Source organism: Myotis myotis, unplaced genomic scaffold, assembly GCF_014108235.1.
Source record: "Myotis myotis isolate mMyoMyo1 unplaced genomic scaffold, mMyoMyo1.p scaffold_m19_p_15, whole genome shotgun sequence".
NCBI classification, from domain to species: domain Eukaryota; kingdom Metazoa; phylum Chordata; class Mammalia; order Chiroptera; family Vespertilionidae; genus Myotis; species Myotis myotis.
In genome coordinates, this window is record NW_023416319.1 from 33,786,991 (window position 1) to 33,805,014 (window position 18,024).

The 18,024-nt window shown below is 39.4% G+C and overlaps 1 non-coding gene across 1 annotated transcript; it reads left to right on the forward strand.

Annotated features, from left to right (window-relative positions):
• The first annotated feature begins 17,413 nt into the window (after positions 1-17,413).
• On the forward strand, positions 17,414-17,600 carry LOC118670388. The gene has a single exon (XR_004972294.1). It is a non-coding gene; the product is annotated as a U2 spliceosomal RNA (small nuclear RNA).
• Positions 17,601-18,024: the final 424 nt, after the last annotated feature.

Sequence of the window (18,024 nt, forward strand, 5' to 3'; positions counted from 1 at the left end):
AAAGTTAATGCTAACATTTGCATTTGGGAGAAATTGGTTTAAAATAATATAAAGCACAGCCTTACGGCGAAAAAGGACATAACAAGGGCTAATATTCAGTGCTGTGTGCCAAAGGATTTGACACTCTTTGGGGGAAACAATGCTTAGACTATTGAGCCAAAAGGACAGATGTTTATGCTAAAAGCTTCCCCATTCTTTACCTATTATATACAAAGGGGGGGGGGTTGTCTCTACAGTATAAGCAACTAACACTCCTTTCCCTACCCTTCGAACCACCAGTCCCCCAGAAAGGCCTGAGTGTGAGGGATCCTTGAGCTGGCTTCCCCACAGCCCAGCAGGCCAGGGACAGGGGTGCGAACGACCCCACAAAAAGCTACGTGGTTTTTATGAACTGTGGGTTAGCTACTGGAGCTGCTTTTCCACTGTGAGATTCCACACTACTTAATGACAATGACATACATCTCCATACCACAGTATGTCTGGTGTGGTCAGAATTCTAAATGGTGTCAGGCATCTACTCTCACCTTCCAAGTTTCGGTTTAGACTTTAAACTGCTACCCACCCACAGTTCCCATTTTCTGCTACTATTCCACAATGTTCCTCTTGTCTTGCAATAAAAGGTAGGAAATCAGAAAGTGGCAGAATTAACCTTTCAACTTCCTCCAGGATTCAATTCTTCCTCTTATTCAAAATACCGGGAAATCTAGGGGACCAGCAGTACTTGTACCACCTCTATCACTGATTTACTTCCATCAGATCAACCTGGGTTTGTTAGTGGTGGACCTTCTGAGGCACAAGGTTAAAATTCTGTATAAGGTAAAGGATAGAAGCAGGTGGACAGTCAGACTATCTAAATCTTTGCATTATTCATTAGTCAAGCAACAGAGATAGTGCCTCCAACTATAGAAGAGTTTTGATATTTTGATTCCTAGTGTCTAAAGAATTACTAAGTTGAATCACCTCCCCAGAAAAGTCTTTGGCAGCTCTTTACTGAGAAGCCATAGAGTGTGAGCCTATTTTCTTTTCTTTTTTTAAAAATCAAAGGTGCATAAAATTGAAACTAAATTTAGTTTATTCACGTAAAAACTTTTAAATTAATTAGGATTTTAGATCTACAAAATAAAACTAACAGGAAAATGTCTGGCCAAGTACACAGCAACGAATGTGTTTGGGGAAAATATCATTATAGTAACTTTTAAACTATAAAAGTGTTTAAATTGATGAAAAATTTAGGAAATTGGTGAAGTAAACGAATTGGCAGGATATGAATGAGATTATGACTGAAGATACTTATCTGCCCATTTCATTGATAAAGCATGAACCTGACTCTATTCACTTATATATACAACGTGTTTTTTATAAGCTAAAGTGCTCTCTGCTGGTTGGATGGGGAAAAAAAACCCCAGAAGATTTAAAGAAAGAATTAGATGGCAAAATTCTACAAATGATCATTTTAGGAAGGAATTATTCTTACTGATGAGGAACTCATAATTCTGATTGAATATACTTCAAGATGTCACATTATGTAATCAGATCTGGTAGAAAGCCCAGTTTTGAAAATTAATTTTAAATTATCAAATGGTATATTTAAGTAGCAAAATATATAAGCTATTTTAATAATAAAAGTATGTGATGTATAAGATATTTTATTTTTGTTTTCTTTACTAGTAACTTAAGTTCTAGACTTTTTAGAGTGAATAAATTATTACACTCTACGAATCTAGAAGGTTAAAAGAATTTCTGCGTTAAAATTGAGGGCTTAAGACATCACAAAATCAATATTCATTTAATTTCTAAAAATATGAAACATTTTCACTTTGTAAAACTTAACATCAAATTTCATTTAAAGGTTGAAAATTAAAACAATTCAGACAATAGAAAACCTATTTCTTATTATTGTTTAATGGTCTTTCTAACACTTGTACTCTAGAAATATGCAATCACAGAAATACTGATTGTTTTTAATACCCAAAGGTATAGCAAAGCATTTCAAATTAAAACTGCTCTGGGTACAAAAAGTAATTGGATTGATCTAAAAACAGTCTAGGGCTGATTACTTGTTCTCAAAATGTTAAATGTTAACTACTTTTCAATGGCAATCTCTTTTATCCAAATTATAAAATTCCCTCCGCCCTTGAGGAACTTAAATTTAGCCTAAGAAAAAACTTACATGGTAAATACACTGAAATTACCAACCTGGAAACAAAACTCTATTCGGTCAGGATGCCAGAAAGGAAAGATAACTGGATTATACTGCTCCCAAGCAAGACTCCGTAGAACTGACTGCCTAATTAGAGTTTACCCCGGATAGAAATGATCATAAACTAGTTGATACAGATCTATCTACTGAGACAGTTCTATTTTTAAATTAAATAACTCGGATAAGAGGACAACAACCAGTGCCAAGTTAAGTCTCGTAGAACAGATCTATTTTTAAAATGAAAGTAGCTTACCATAGGACAAATAACTGGTCTAGGATTATCAGGAAGCAAATTTAAAAAGAAAAATTCTGCATAAAAGTCACTTGAAAACCCTATCACTGAATATAATTCCTTGACAAAAATTAAAGTACAACACTAGTGATAAAAGGAAAACAGTTTCCATGTAAGTTCAGCAGAAATGCCCATATGAATAGGCAAATTTTATTTTTAAGGCTGGGACGTCATGTACTTACTGTAAGTTACACGGCTAGTTGGCAAGCTAAAGTAGTTGCTAAATCTAAATCATTCCCTTGACACCATTCCTTAGTCTTTAATGTTTAAAATACTTGTAAAGTTAAAGACAAAACTAGAGGCGAGCAAGCTGCTTTTCCACAAATCTCTTCAGAGAGCTGACTGCAACATTGAGGCCTTGTTCTCTCTTCGTCCACCTGTGGCCCTGAAAGGTCTTCCCTGAGGTCACCCAGCTAGTTAATAGCAGAGCTGGGACCAGGAGCAGTCCTACTGACTCCTCCTCCGAAGGGCTTTCCTTCCCCTACACCGGGAACTCCCAGAGAGGGGAACACCAACCCACAGGGAGGTTTGAGATAATAATCAATGGCAAGCAAACTTGTGTTCAATAGTTATGCATTTGCCTTAAATTAGAAAAATATATACAACTAGGGTTCATTGGGTGCATCTCATGGAACCTTCACTGTGGGGTTCCGGTATTTACCTTGCCCTATTTTGTGTGAATGCTGGGACAGAAGAAGGAAACAAGAGAAAGAGTATGACAGAAAACAGCTGGTTGCTTCATGAGCCCACAGTCAATCTTCATCCCACAGAATTGGGGTTGCCTTAGGGTTACAGTTGATCCTAGGGTTTCTTCCACCATCAGCCCCACTATTGTTTTATCCTCCTGCTTGCCCACTACTTCAAGGGATGTCCAGGAGCCCCTAAACTCCTGGGCCCTCCCTAGTGATGATTTATAAATATGAAACATATCATAATGTAGTTTTATGTATCAAAGCCATTATGTTTTATACAATGTATTGCTATTTCTAATGTAAGTGAAAACATCTGAATAAACACACTCTATGTATTCAAGCTTCTAGTCTTCTTTGAATCTGCAGATTGAAAAATGACATACAATAACATTTGTACATCTGCTTAGAGCACCTCAAAATTCAGCTAAGTGTGGGCATGAGGTGAAGTAAAATGAGACCAGGAATCGACTCAAATTCAGCCCCTTCTCAAATACCCACATGATTTTAGTGATGTATAAAGGCTATCGGTACTACTCATTAATATTTTTAATAGAATTCCTTAAGCCTAGATTTGCTCTAAGCAACATTATCTGTGAAATTACAGGTCTGATGAGCTAGTTCCATTTGACAATGCTTCAGGCGGGTCCATAGCAGGATTTTCCTGCTTTGTTCTGGGTGTTCTTTCTTTCCTGATTATTCAGCCATGTGCCCATTAAAATGTAATGATATAATCACAGTAGATTAGTGAAACAGAGAGACAAATGTTCAAAAAGATACAGCCTGTAAATGGGTGACGTGTTTCTTGTTTATTTTCTTCCCTGAATCTTTGCATGTTCATCAGTATGATTTTCTGAGCAGGGTCATTTCTTTCGCTAGGATAACAATTCTCTGTAGAGGCTTAGCGATATTTACAGGCCAGATACCCATCCTTTTGTGAGTCATTCTTTTGATCGTCCTCAAATCCATGTGTTTTACATAATAACAATAGAGATCCTAAATGATTTTTTAAAAATCATAAAACTATGGAGACAGTTTCTAAAGACATTCCCTTGCTTTGTAAAAGATAATCTCCATCAATATTAAAAGGATTAAGAAGTATGATGCTTATGTTTGGATCCACACCCAAATGGCATTAGTAGTTCTGCTGGGTTTTCTTTTTCTTTCTTTTTTTTTCTTTTTTTGTTGTTAATCCTCACCAAGGATATTTTTCCACTGATTTTCAGAGAGAGTGGAAGGGAGTGGGGGAGACACAGAGAGAGAAACAGTGATGTGAGAGACACATCCATTGGTTGCCTCCCGCATGATCTGGCCTACAACCCATGTACATGCCTTTGACCAGAACCAAACCTGGAAACCTGTCCTTCAGCTGACACTCTATCCACTGAGCTAGGGCTGGGTTTTCTTTTACTGTTGTGAAAATACTATGCAAAAAGTGGTCAGATACAGCTCTACTGGCGTTCTTTTTCATCAAATGTCCACAAAAACAGCAGTTTCTCAACTCTCCACATTCAATCACTATAGTAATATTGAGACCCTTATTTTTTCAGCTACTAAAACAAAGGGGTAAGGAAAAAAGTAGATTTTAAAACCTTTTAACTTAAGCTAGATCTCAGAGTATATTAAAATTTTATATTACTATTAATGCTGCCTTGATTAAAACCATATAGTGGCAAATATGTCTGTATGCATTCTACTTATTACCTTATTTTGCTTAATAATTATTGGCACCAATGCCTGAAATCATTTGTTCATGGAAAGAAGGAATAGACTTGAGAGATGTTTCGAGCAGCAAAATACAAAAAATAAAGGAGAAACTACAGTAAAAGAGGAATTGGTTGTTGGAGCAGAGAGTGTGTGGAATAAAGATCATGACAGCTGTTCTAGGAGCCTCCTGCCTCACCAGGATGTTGCCTCATTGAGCCCCATGATCATGACCATATTGGAATTAAAGCCAGGCCTAGGCTCCAGCCAATGATGTTTTCATCAGAGCATGATGAATCCCCAGATTACTTGGAAGTAAAAAACTATAAAATATATTCTTAATTTTAAGTTTTTATTGGTTGCCACACATACTCTGGATCTACCATGTTCCTTTACCCATATTCCTCCAACCAAATAAGTGAGAACACAAATGCCTCTTGAAGTGAGGGATCCCAGGGAATGTCAATCCTGTCAAAATCCTCCTCATATTCTTTTTGTACTGATGCTTTTGGCATAAAAATACACCTCTAATTTTAAAGGGTTTGTACATTCAAGACAAGCCATAAGGATGACATTCCTCCAGAATTTATCACTCATTATCAGTCTAGTCATTCCTCAGCAGTGTTTAAGGATGTTTATTCGCACCTTCACCAACTTAAGTCAGCATCAGTCTTTTGTAATATTTGCCAAATTGACAAAGGAAAAATATTATCATGCTGGGTTTTAATTCACATTTCCCTGCTTGGTAGAAATTCTGAATCTCTTCATGTTTACTAATCCCTTTCATTTCTCATTCTGTGAATTTTATTTTCGTTGCTGTACTCAAGTCTATCAGGATAATAATAAAGATGAGTTTCTTTCTAGGTCTAAGAATCAGAGAAACACATAGCCTCTACTCTAAGTCAAAATAAGACATCTAAATCAGTTCCTAAAAAGTCCTATTCAGATGACTGCCGGCGCACACACCATTTTTTGGCATGCCATCTTTACTTAACTGAAACCCAGCATTGCAATAATCAACATGTCCAAGTTCTGCTCCTTCCTAATCCCCTCCATAAAATTTTTTTAAAGAACAAGAATCAAGAATTTTCCCATATAAATTAAGGTTATGGTGACACAATTCATTTTCATAGTATGATTCTGCATTAGAATTTATGTTCTCTGGGATTACTCACCACATCTTACAAAGTTATTAAGAAATCATTCCAAATAATTAATCTTGGTGTGCATGCATTCTTTTTTTATTATTATTGATTTTCTTTTGTTAGAGAGAAATAAAGAAAAGAAGAGAGAGAGAAACATCAATTTGTTGTTCCCCTCATTTATGCAGTCATTAGTTGATTCTTGTATGTGCCCTGACAGGGAATGGAACCCACAGCCTTGGTGTATCAGGATGATGTTCTAACCAACTGAGCTACCAGTCAGGGCGCAAGCATTCTTTATTATTCAGCTCTTGTAACAGTCTGTAAAACAATTTCCACAAGAGCAGATTCAACTTTTACACTGACTTTGACTTTAAAAACTAAAGATATGCTCAACCAAAAAAAAAATCCCCAAATACTGAACACCTTCACAGCGATTGTGGCCTAGACCATCGGATCAGGCTTGAGGGTGAGAAAAATTCCCAAAAGAAATTGACTCCAAGCTCATCTCCTCTGCCTCTGTGGCAGAAGATAGAGTGAGTATTCAAGAGGATCACATCTATGTCCAGGAAAACTTTTATCACCTTCAAAAATGTTACACCCAATATTATAGTCCAGTACGACATTCTGAAATTTGATAAATTACATCACCTCTAATATCCTGGCACAATGCTTGTATCATGTTGTGTCTCCCAAGTGCCAGCACAGGGCCTGGGACAGAACAGGCACTTCATAAATACCACCTGGATTAACGAGTGACAGAATGATGGAGCCCTGCAGCGTGCAGGACATTGTCCTATACTTAAAGTGTTACGCTACCTAAAATTTGCAGGCCTGTCTTTATGTTTTGATGTGGTGTGGGAGAGGGCGTTGATAGAAACCTCAGCAGGCTACTTCCCACACAGCATCAAAATACAAAGATAATGGTTTTTTATTTCCTCAACTCACCTCTTTCCTTAACTTTGATCCCTCTCTCTCCAGAAATGACCCCACCAACCCCGTACCACTCACTAACAGTGGTTCTCAACCTTCCTAATGCCGTGACCCTTTAATACAGTTCCTCATGTTGTGGTGACCCCCCAACCATAAAATTATTTTCGTTGCTACTTCATAACTGTAATTTTGCTACTGTTACGAATCCTAATGTAAATATCTGATATGCAGGATGTATTTTCATTGTTCGCGACCCACAGGTTGAGAACTGCTGCAGCTCAGAGATGGTGAGAAGAAGACTGGGGACCAGGCTAGGGGGGCAATTATTTGGTAGAAGTTTTAAGCTAAATAGTAAATGGCTTATTACTAAGACTATATCAAAACCACTACCTCAAAACTATGCCATCAATATGTTCTTAGCATTTTGATTTAAAGCAGGAAAATGTACAAAAGATACATAACAATATAGGTTTTTCTAACTTACATCTTTTTTTGAGACATTTTTACTGAAGTTCCAATTGTTTCCTGAATTTTTCTCTTTTTGTCTGAGCCTCAATGATGCCATCATAGAGTCAGATTTGATCTTTGGTCCCAATTTAGCTTTAAAATATTCAGTAAGCCTCTAGTATGCTACGCTAATGGCTGAAGGGCCAAAGACTGCCATAACCCAGTCAGGCCTGTATGGCCTCCAGGTCATGGTGTGGCTCTGGGAAAGCCTCAACTGTTTCCTGTCTTGGTTGCTGATTCCTACACTGAAGAGGAGGTGGATGTACTGAATGACGTCTAAAATCTTTTTTAAGTTCTAAAATTCTCTAATTTTGTGACAGTCTCTATTACAGCAGCTAGCATTGCCCTAACGAATAGAGAAATTAGTAGCTTCAAGTGAGGGGCTGCCATAACAAATATCTAAAATTGGCCCAGTAGTCAGGCAGCAGGTAACAAGGAAACTGATGTTGGAGGCAGTAAAGCTGGAGACTGTTGGTACATGCAGTGAATGAAACACTTGGTAAATCTCACCCATGATAACTTGAAAAGCAGACTTGCTATGCCTGTATGTTTTACATGTGTTGGTTATTATTAGCAGCATTTAGCAAAGTTATAGAAGCATGAGATGAGCTTAGGTAAAAATTTGGGGGGAAATAAAATGGGATAGAGGAGGAAGTCCAGAAATTTGGGGACTTGAAAGGATGGAAAAGCCAAGTGTCTCAAGACCCCAAACAGTAAGAGAGAAGACTGAGAAAGGCTTGGAGGGATAAAGTCCCATTAAGACTCAGCCTTAGGGTAAAGAACCGACTATTGCCAGTGGCCTCTTAATAATAGCACTTCCTAAATGAGAGATATAGCAGAAGGACTAGAGGAGCAAAGAAAACTATGTTTGGCAGTTATACCCTGACAGACCTTTGGATGAGGTTACTGGCATATGTAACTAACTAGAAGGATATAGATCATGACTCTGCCAAGGTTTTGAAAGAACTGTATTGTTGTTTTCTCTTTTTAAAAAAAAAAAGACTTACAGCATTTGAAACTTAAAAAAAAAAAAACTTTGACTCTCCAAAGTTACCTTCCAATTTGCAAGAATAGGAAGTGGACTGCGAACATTTTATAGCTCCCAAGGATGGCATAGTATTCAACAGCCACTTCAAATGTTTCAGACAGGTTTGAAAATGATTAAGAACGAAACATCCAGAGAATACAGGGAAGGGCTCATAGAAAGCAATGAACAGGGAATTGCTTATAGCAACTGAAAGTAGAATTCAAGTCTAGTAAGATAAAAAAAAAATTCATGCAGAAGTAGTAAGTTGATTCCAACCCAGACTTGGCAAAATTTATCAAACTCCAGGCTTTAAGAATGCAAGATGGCAGTGGAGTAGGTCCACTCACTCCTCCCAGAACCAAACTGGAATTACAACTATAATACAGAACAATCGACCCAAGTAACTAACTGAAGGCTAGCTGAACAGAAGTCTTACAACCAAGGGTTTACAGAAGAAGCCACATGGACACTGGTAGGAAGGGCAGGGATGCAAAAGAGCTGGTCTCACTCCGAAGGGCGGCGGTTGAGATTCCAGAGGGGTAGCTCAGCTGCACAGTTTCCCTCAGCTGAGATTCCGGAGGGACAGATGAGCTGCAGCAACAGTTCCCGGGTTTCCCTGCCCAGAGCACAAGAGCCAGGAAGAGATGCCCACATAACACCTGGCTGTGAAAATCAGCAGAGTGACTGCTCCCCAGGGAGAGGAGAATCTGTTAGAGAGGCAGGCACCCTCTTAAAGGGCCAATGCACAAAATCTCATTCGCAGCCACTCACCCTGGGCTCCAGCAAAAGGGATGGTGGAACGGACTAGAGTTCTGTGAGGAGAGACTGGGGTTTGTGGCTTGGGGGAGACAGCTGAAGGGACAGCTGCTAGGATCCCTGTGCTGAGTCATTCCGCACCACAGACACCTGATTTCTCAACAGAAACATTTAAGGGCAACAGGGATTGCCATGAAATATTCAAAGTAGTGAAAAGCAAGGATATACAAACAACACTACTTTGTCCAGCAAGGTTGTTACTTAAAATTGAAGGAGAAATAAAGACCTTCCCAGACAAGATAAAGCTAAAAAGTTTATTACCACCAAATCAGCATTTAAAGAAATGTTAGAGGGTCTTCTTGCAGGAGAAAAAGGAGGAGGAGGAAGAAGAGGAGGAGGAGGAGGAGGAGGAGGAGGAGGAGGAGGAGGAGGAGGAGGAGGAGGAGGAGGAGAAGGAGGAGGAGGAGGAGAAGGAGTAGGAGGAGGAGAAGGAGTAGGAGGAGGAGGAGGAGGAGGAAGAGAAAGTAGAGGAAGAAGAGAAAGAAAAAAACAGGGAAACATAGTTATAAAGAATAAAATAGCAATAAGTACATACTTATCAATAGTTACTTTAAATGTAAATGGCTTAAATGGTCCAATTAAAAAAAAATACAGGGTAGCTGAATGGATAAGAAAACAAGTCCCATAATATGTTGTCTATAGTGACCCACTTCAAAATAAGAGATACACACAAACTAAAAGTAAAGGGATGAAAAAAAGATATTTCATGCAAATGGAAATTTTTTATAAAGGTGGGGTAGCAATACTTATATCAGACAAAATAGACCTTAAAACAAAGGCTATTATAAGAGACAAAGGACACCACATAATGATAAAGGGATCACTGCAATAAGATGGCATAACCTTTGTAAACATTTATGCATCCAACATAAACGCACCTAAATATGTAAAGCAAATCTTGATGAATATAAAGGGAGAGACAGAAAATCAACAAGAAAACAGTGGCCTTAAACGGCACACTAGAGCAGATGGATTTAATAGCTTCAGAACATTTCAACCCAAAGCAGCAGATTACATATTCTTTTCAAGTGCACATGGAACTTATATTAATAAATGTATTTAAGGGGGTGAGGGGGGAAAGAGAGGAAGAAGCCTATGGATTAATCCTATCAACCAAATGCAATATATAGGATGTCCCAAAAATGTATACACTCACTTTGAATAATTATAAGGGCAGTATTTATTGAAATACATTTCATTTTAATTTAATAGCTAACAGTTGTTCAAGTGCGTCTAAATTTTTTGGGACACCCTATATATATCTTGACTATATACTGATCTAAACAAACTTACTATTAAAAATGACAATTGTGGAAATATGAACATTGGCTGGGTGTTTTCAGATATTAAAATTATTAAATTTTAGGCATGACATGGTATTTTACTGAAGATATTAGAATTACTGGTGGATTGTCAATGATTCTGAAATGGTGCTTCCAGGTAATTGGGGATAGAATTCATCACCCTGTTTTCTCTAATTTTGCATATATAAATCTTTATTTTTAAAAAATCCAGGCCAAATAACAATACGATATGAATCTCATGTAAATTCTTAATGAGTCTACCCCCCCCCCAAAAAAAATAGCTAAGATCTGGAAGCAGCCCAAATGCCCATCAGTATGTGAGTCGATAAAAAATATGTAATACATTTATACCATAGAATACTATGCAGCTGTGAAAAAGAAGGAACTCTTACCCTTCGAGACAGCAAGGAGGTACCTGAAGAGTATTATGCTAAATGAAATAAACCAGTCAGAGAAAGACAAGTAGTGCGAGATCTCACTCATATCTGGACTCTAATGAACAAAATAAACCTATGAACAAATTAGATCCAGAGACATAGAAACATGAAATAGACTGATGATTCTCAGAGGGAAAGCAGGGGTGGGGGAGGGTGGGGGAAGAAAGATTAACCAAAGAACTTATATGCATAACCCAGGGACACAGACAATAGTGTTTTGAAGTCCTAGGGGGTATGTGAGGAGGTGGAAGGGTAAATAGGGGGGGCGGGGGGAGGGGAACATCTGTAATATTTTCAACAATAAATTTTTTAAAACCTCAAATGCCTAATAAATTAAATGTTTGGTCTGTGTGATTGCTATAATAAGCTAAGTTGTTAATATTAACCATAGGATAACAATTGAAGTCACAGACTGTAGCATCAAGCATGATAAAAACTCTGGAAACAGATGGCATGAAAGAGAATGCCCTTATCTCCATACAGCTGACTTCATTCCAATGTAGACCACATAACTGTTTTAAAGGAAAAAAGAGATCGGCACTACCATTCAGACAGGAAAAAATCCTGTAATTTCTGCCTTTTGACAAATATCATGTTCTAACTAAAAGGTCTCAGATTTCACTGGCAATTATAATTTACCACAGTCATCTCGTAAAATTTAGTATTTCAACCGGCTTTCTTTCAGCCTGTCTAAAGAGCTGTTGATTTTCCTCCCAACCAATAATAACTAAAGATAAAAACTTCCTTTAATTTTCTGCAATTTAGCTCTTCCCTAACAATTATTAACTGCTATTTGGATTTCTGAAAATAGCCAAAGTGGTCTTTGATCCACAAACTCTTTTTGTGTTTACCCTGGATGAACTTTATAAAAAGCACATATTAAAAATGCACATGCAGATAACTTCAATCCATTCCTTCTCTTTCTATATTTCTACTTCCAAGGGAGGAACTGAGCATAGTCCGAAGCTGTTGAAGGAATAATTCACGGCTAACTCTTGGAGTCCAGTAACATAGTCCAGCCCTGCCCTGTCCACTACAGCAGCCACCAGCCACCTGTGGCTGCGCACCTGGACTGCGGTGATTGTGAATAGAGATGTGCTGTGAGGGTAAAATACATACTGGGCTCCAAACACTGAGTGTGAAAACAGGGTATAAAATTCCTCGTCAATAATTATTTATGCTTATGACAGGTTGAAATAAATGATATTACTCTAGCTATATTAAATGAAATCAAATGCATTAAAATTAATCTAATCTAATCCACTCTACTCCTTTATGAAGCTACTAGAAAATGTAAAATTTATATATGTAACAATTGTGGTCTACATTCTATTTCCTTTAAAAAATATTTTATTTTTGAAAATACTTTTTTATTTTTTAAATTGATTTCAGAGGGGAAGGGAGAGAGATAAAAATATCAGCGTGAGAGAGAATCATTGATTGGCTGCCTCCTGCATGACCCCTACTCGAAATCAAGCTTGCAGTCTTGTCATATGCCATGACCTCCTGGTTCATAGGTCAAAGTTCAACCACTGAGCAACACTGGCCAGGCCTACATTCTATTTTGATTGAACAATGCTGATCCTATCTAATAAAAGAGTAATATGCAAATTGATTGTCACTCCAACACACAAGATGGCCGCCCCCATTTGGACACAAGATGGCCAGCAGGGGAGGGCAGTTGTGGGAGACCAGGCCTGCAAGGGAGGGCAGTTGTGGGGGGACCGGGCCTGCAGGCGAGGGCAGTTGGGAGGGACCAGGCCTTCAAGGGAGGGCAATTGGGAGAGGCCAGGCCTTCACGGGAGGGCAGTTGAGGAGGACCAGGCCTGCAGGGGAGGGCAGTTAAGGGCGACCAGGCTGGCAAAGGAGGACAGTTAGGGGTGACCATATCAGCAGGGGAAGGTAGTTGGGAGGGACAAGGCCTGCAGGGGAGGGCAGTTGGGGGCAACCAGGCCAGAAGGGGAGGGAAGTTAAGGGCAACCAGGCTGGCAAGGGAGGACAGTTAGGGGTGACCAGGTCAGCAGGGGAGGGTAGTTGGGAGGGACCAGGCTGGCAGGGGAGGGCAGTTAGGGGCAACCAGGCTGGCAAGGGAAGGCAGTTAGGGGTGACTAGGCCAGCAGGGTTGGGCAGTTAGGGGTGACCAGGCTGGCAGGGGAGGGCAGTTAGGCATTGATCCGGCTGGGAGGGGAGTGGTTAGGGGGTTATCAGGCTGGCAGGCAGAAGCGGTTAGGGACAATCAGGCAGGCAGGCAAGTGGTTGGGAGCCAGCAGTCCTGGATTATGAGAGGGATGTCCCTTAAGGGATCCCAGATTGGAGAGGGTGCAGGCTGGGCTGAGGGACACCCCCTGCCCGTGCACGAATCTTGTGCACTGGGCCTCTAGGTTAGTATAAGAAGATTTTATACAGGCGAAATTTTAGTGCGCTGAGGAAGTTAGGATAGGAGGGAACCCATATAAGATAAAAAAAAAAAAAAGGAACAATTTCTACTAGTACGTGCCCAGCATTTTACCAACAGAGCTCTCCACTACTCTGTGTCCTCTAACAGTGGCCAGCTAACACCCTGAGGGCAGGGACAGCATGTCCTGTAAAAATCAGTATGGGGCCTTGCTCAGAGAAGGTATTTAAGAAATGTATGCAGGATAAATGTGCTCTTAAGAAAATGAGCAGCAAAGATGATCTAACATGGAAGATAAAAGCATTTACATCTGGTGTCACTTAGTCTTTGTTTCTATAATTTAAAATTTATAAGCTTTTAAAAATATATTAGCTAATATTACTTAATGCTCTCTGTGTGTTACAATTATTTTCTGATGATATCCATATAACAAGCCTCCAAGACATGCACTATTCCCCCCATTTTAGAGATGAAGACAGGGTTTAGAGGCATTGAATGACTATCTAAAGTCACACGAAAAGTAAGCAAGAGAACTGGTGTTCAACGCCAGGCAGACTGGCCTAGTTCTTAGCCACATGCAATCCTGCCTCTCAAATCTAAGGCTCTGGAGTATGCTGATAATAAGTAATGATAAATCATCATTGTGTAGATGCAACTCAAAAAATTAACATAAACAGCGAGGCAGTTTTCCATCTTTCGTCCTGGTTTCTTATTTGTTTGCCAGGAATGGAAAGCACCACCTCCCCTGAACATAATGTGCACCAACCTATTTAGAAGAGGGAAAGGAAAGACTAAGTGTATAATTTCCAGCCTCTTCTAGGATAGCATGAAAGTAGATTCCCTTGTTAAGAACTACGTGAAAAGAAAATTGGCCTAGATCAGTGGTCGGCAAACTGCGGCTCAGCAAACCGCGGCTCACGAGCCACATGCGGCTCTTTGGCCCCTTCATTGTGGCTCTTCCACAAAATACCGGCTCTTCCACAAAATATCGACTTCTGCGCATGGGCCACAAAGTTTCAATCGCACTGCATGTGCCCGCCCGCACGTGGTACTTTGTGGAAGAGCCACACTGAAGGGGCCAAAGAGCCGCATGTGGCTCGCAAGCCATGGTTTGCCGACCACGGGTAGATAATTGAAAATGTTGGTCAATTCACACAAATAAGAATGAGCTGAGAATTACACATTTAATGGTTCTATTTTACTATATTTTAAGATCAACTTTAAAGTGACAAATGACATTAATAAAAGTTACATTTATCTTCAGTAACATCATACGTACAGTTCACAAGTCTCTGTCTAGCCTTCCTCAAAAGACTTTGGGGCCATTTAGCAGATATGGGCATTGGAGGAAGGAAAATATGGGGTGTCTCAAAAAATGTATACACACTTTAACAGCTGATTTTATTACATTTTGAAAATGAAATGTATTTTAATAAACACTGCCTTTGTAACTTATTCAAAGTATGTATACAGTTTTGGGGGTACCGGCTGTGAACCAAAATTAATTCTGAGCACATAACACTGCAGTCCAACAGTCAGGGAGGAGTTTCTGGAGGCCAACTTATAAGTGAAGTTACTTCACATTAACCCCAGTGGCCCCTGAAACTCATGCTGTAATATTTCCGCAGTTCTCGATTGCAGAATTAGAGCTAATTCTAAGAAAAAAATCCCACTGCACCATGAGACAAGGTTATTTTGGTAGAACCAGCCAACTGGAAGCTCTTTGAGCTTCTTTTCCTTGTGATCAAAGTCATAATCAAAAGTACTACAACATCCCTGAAGGTATGGCAGAAGTTCACAACAGCATAAAAGACCTGAGAGATGCAGACATGGTAATTTCTAATATGTGCATAGAACAAATGGATCTTGAAGAATAGCAGCAAATTATTATATGCTTAATCAAGGGTGAATGGATGTCTAGCTGCCATTCCGGACATGGTCAGCTTCAAGAACAAGTTGATTCAGCTCCTGGAACCCACTTTGCAACCCCTGACTGTACAAATACTGGATTCTGTAAAGCAGAAATACCAGCAACGGTCTACTTTATCTAGCAAGGCTGGCTCTAACACTTTCTTCCATGTCTTGCCTTAGGATCTCATCTACTCTTTGGCCGTGTTCCACCACTCAGTCTGCAAGAACGCTGACCATCTTGCAAAGCCACAGGCTATCACAACAGTTAGGAGATTGGTGACATCATACTGACAGATCCTAAAGATCCAGCAGTTACCCTAGATGCTTCACAAAACACGTGTGCCAGAAAGCAAGAGATACAATGCATAGGGACAATAGCAGGTTATTCACAGAAATGGTGATAGGGTTTAGTGCCTGGCAGGGACCATGACAAGTTCCATTGGTAAACTCCTAACCAGGCATTTTCTGTGGCATGATTTTGGCAATCTGCTTGCCCACATTGCTCCATTTCTGCCATAACTCCAAGCTCAGCTCTTCAGGCTTCCTTTCCTTTCAAGCCTTTGATAGATTCTTTTTCCACGTAAGTTAGCTAGAAGCAGCTTGTTGTTTGCAAACAAGATTGATATACTAAATGATTTTAGGTTATAGGACTTATGAGGTAATGAACTAAAGAGAAGCACAAAGATCACTGTGCATTACGGCGCCTCAGCGCACACCATATTCAGTCAGCATGCAAAGTCAGGCACAGAGAGAGGTTGGAGAGGAGTCAAGTGAATAATCGAGTGGCTGAGTTACTCAAAACTTGGACTAAACTACTTCAAGACAGGTAAGAGTTTGAGCGTGTCCCGCTCAAATATTCCTTCCAACAGTTCTGGTAGGCTATCTGGGCTGTTGACTGCCTAAATGCTACAAGAAGCTACAGCTTAAGGCAGCAGTTTTCAACCTGTGGGTCGTGACCCCCTTGGCGGTCAAACGACCCTTTCACAGGGGTCGCCGAAGACCATCCTGCATATCAGAGATTTACATTACGATTCATAACAGTAGCAACATTACAGTTATGAAGTAGCAACGAAAATAATTTTATGGTTGGGTCACAACATGAGGAACTGTATTTAAAGGGCCAGAAGGTTGAGAACCACTGGCTTAAGGTAACATTCCACAACTACAGTAATTCAGGGAAAATGCTCCCAACCTCCTTTCTGACAGCATAGATCAGCCATGGGCAAACTACGGCCCGCGGGCCGGATCCGGCCCGTTTGAAATGAATAAAACTAAAAAAAAAAAAAGACCGTACCTTTTTAAGTAATGATGTTTACTTTGAATTTATATTAGTTCACACAACCACTCCATCCATGCTTTTGTTCCGGCCCTCCAGTCCAGTTTAAGAACCCATTGTGGCCCTCGAGTCAAAAAGTTTGCCCACCCCTGGCATAGATCCTGGTGGCAAGAAGGGGTAGAAAGAAAATGAGGGGCTCTTTTCCATTTGCTTCCCTCTCTTTGGAACCTACATAGCATTTCTGTTAGTCAAGCAGGATGAACGAACCCCATGTTTTTGCCGAGATCAACACCATATAGAAAATTTTAAAGTTGTCAAAGACCGCAGCAATGCCTAGCAAGATAACTGAATCTTTAAGCAAACACAATTAATCCTGAGGAGTTTTATGCACTCATTACTTAACTCTCACCATTATAGTTATGCCCAAACATAAGGAATTGATGATCATTTTTTCTTACCCTTTTAAAACATTTTATGCCTATTCAGCAGCCTGCAGGTGAAAAACAAAATGTGCTTTCATCAAAAACATATGAAGTATTGCCTTATATAAAATACTATTCCTCAATTTCCTTCCCAGGATGTCTTTCCTTGATCTCCAAAAACTCACTGTAAAGAGAGTAAGTGCTTGAGGGTACTGTAGAAGGAAGTGTGAAAGGCAGCTTTAGGGGAAATGGCAGCTCCAAATCCTTTTCATGTAGCAAGTAAAAGTCTCTAATCCACAATCAGGAAAAGGACAGTGATATAAAAATCATAATTTTTAAGGTTTCCATTGCTTTCTGGATTGCTTCTCGGCCTTTTGGCTAAGATCAAGTGTGTTTTCTGGGCATTCTCAATATTTACACAAGTATTTATTCATTTCCTTCAGGATCTTTACGGCTGGCTGGCCAAATTTGGGTTTTTCTACAATAAAATTAAGTATGTCCTGAAGATCATTTTCATTAAAATATTTAAAGAAAAATACTCCTATTCAAAGGAATGGTGGTGAATTCCAGGTTTTCCTCACTCGAGTTTTATTTGTCCGTTTATTTTTCTGCTAACAAAAAACCTAGACAATGAAAGAAATGAAGGTGTCTACATGCATCTCTGTGAGTGAAATGCCTTTAACCTTTGACTCAAAAGCTATTACAGTGAAAGCACTTACTTATACATTAAAGATAGATGACTTGGAACCAACATCTACTTTCCATGTGCTCTAAAAAAACAAATGTGGTTTAAGTCACCTGTAGAGGCTTTCTTCCCTACACCCTGGCATTGGGTGAATGACAAATATCCATAGAGGAACTTTATATAACACAAAGTTATCAAGAAATTATCCACTTTAAATGTATATGGAGCATGAGAACAATCTAAAATAAACAGTTTCTTTTCCTCTCTCCCCTGTCTCTCTCTAA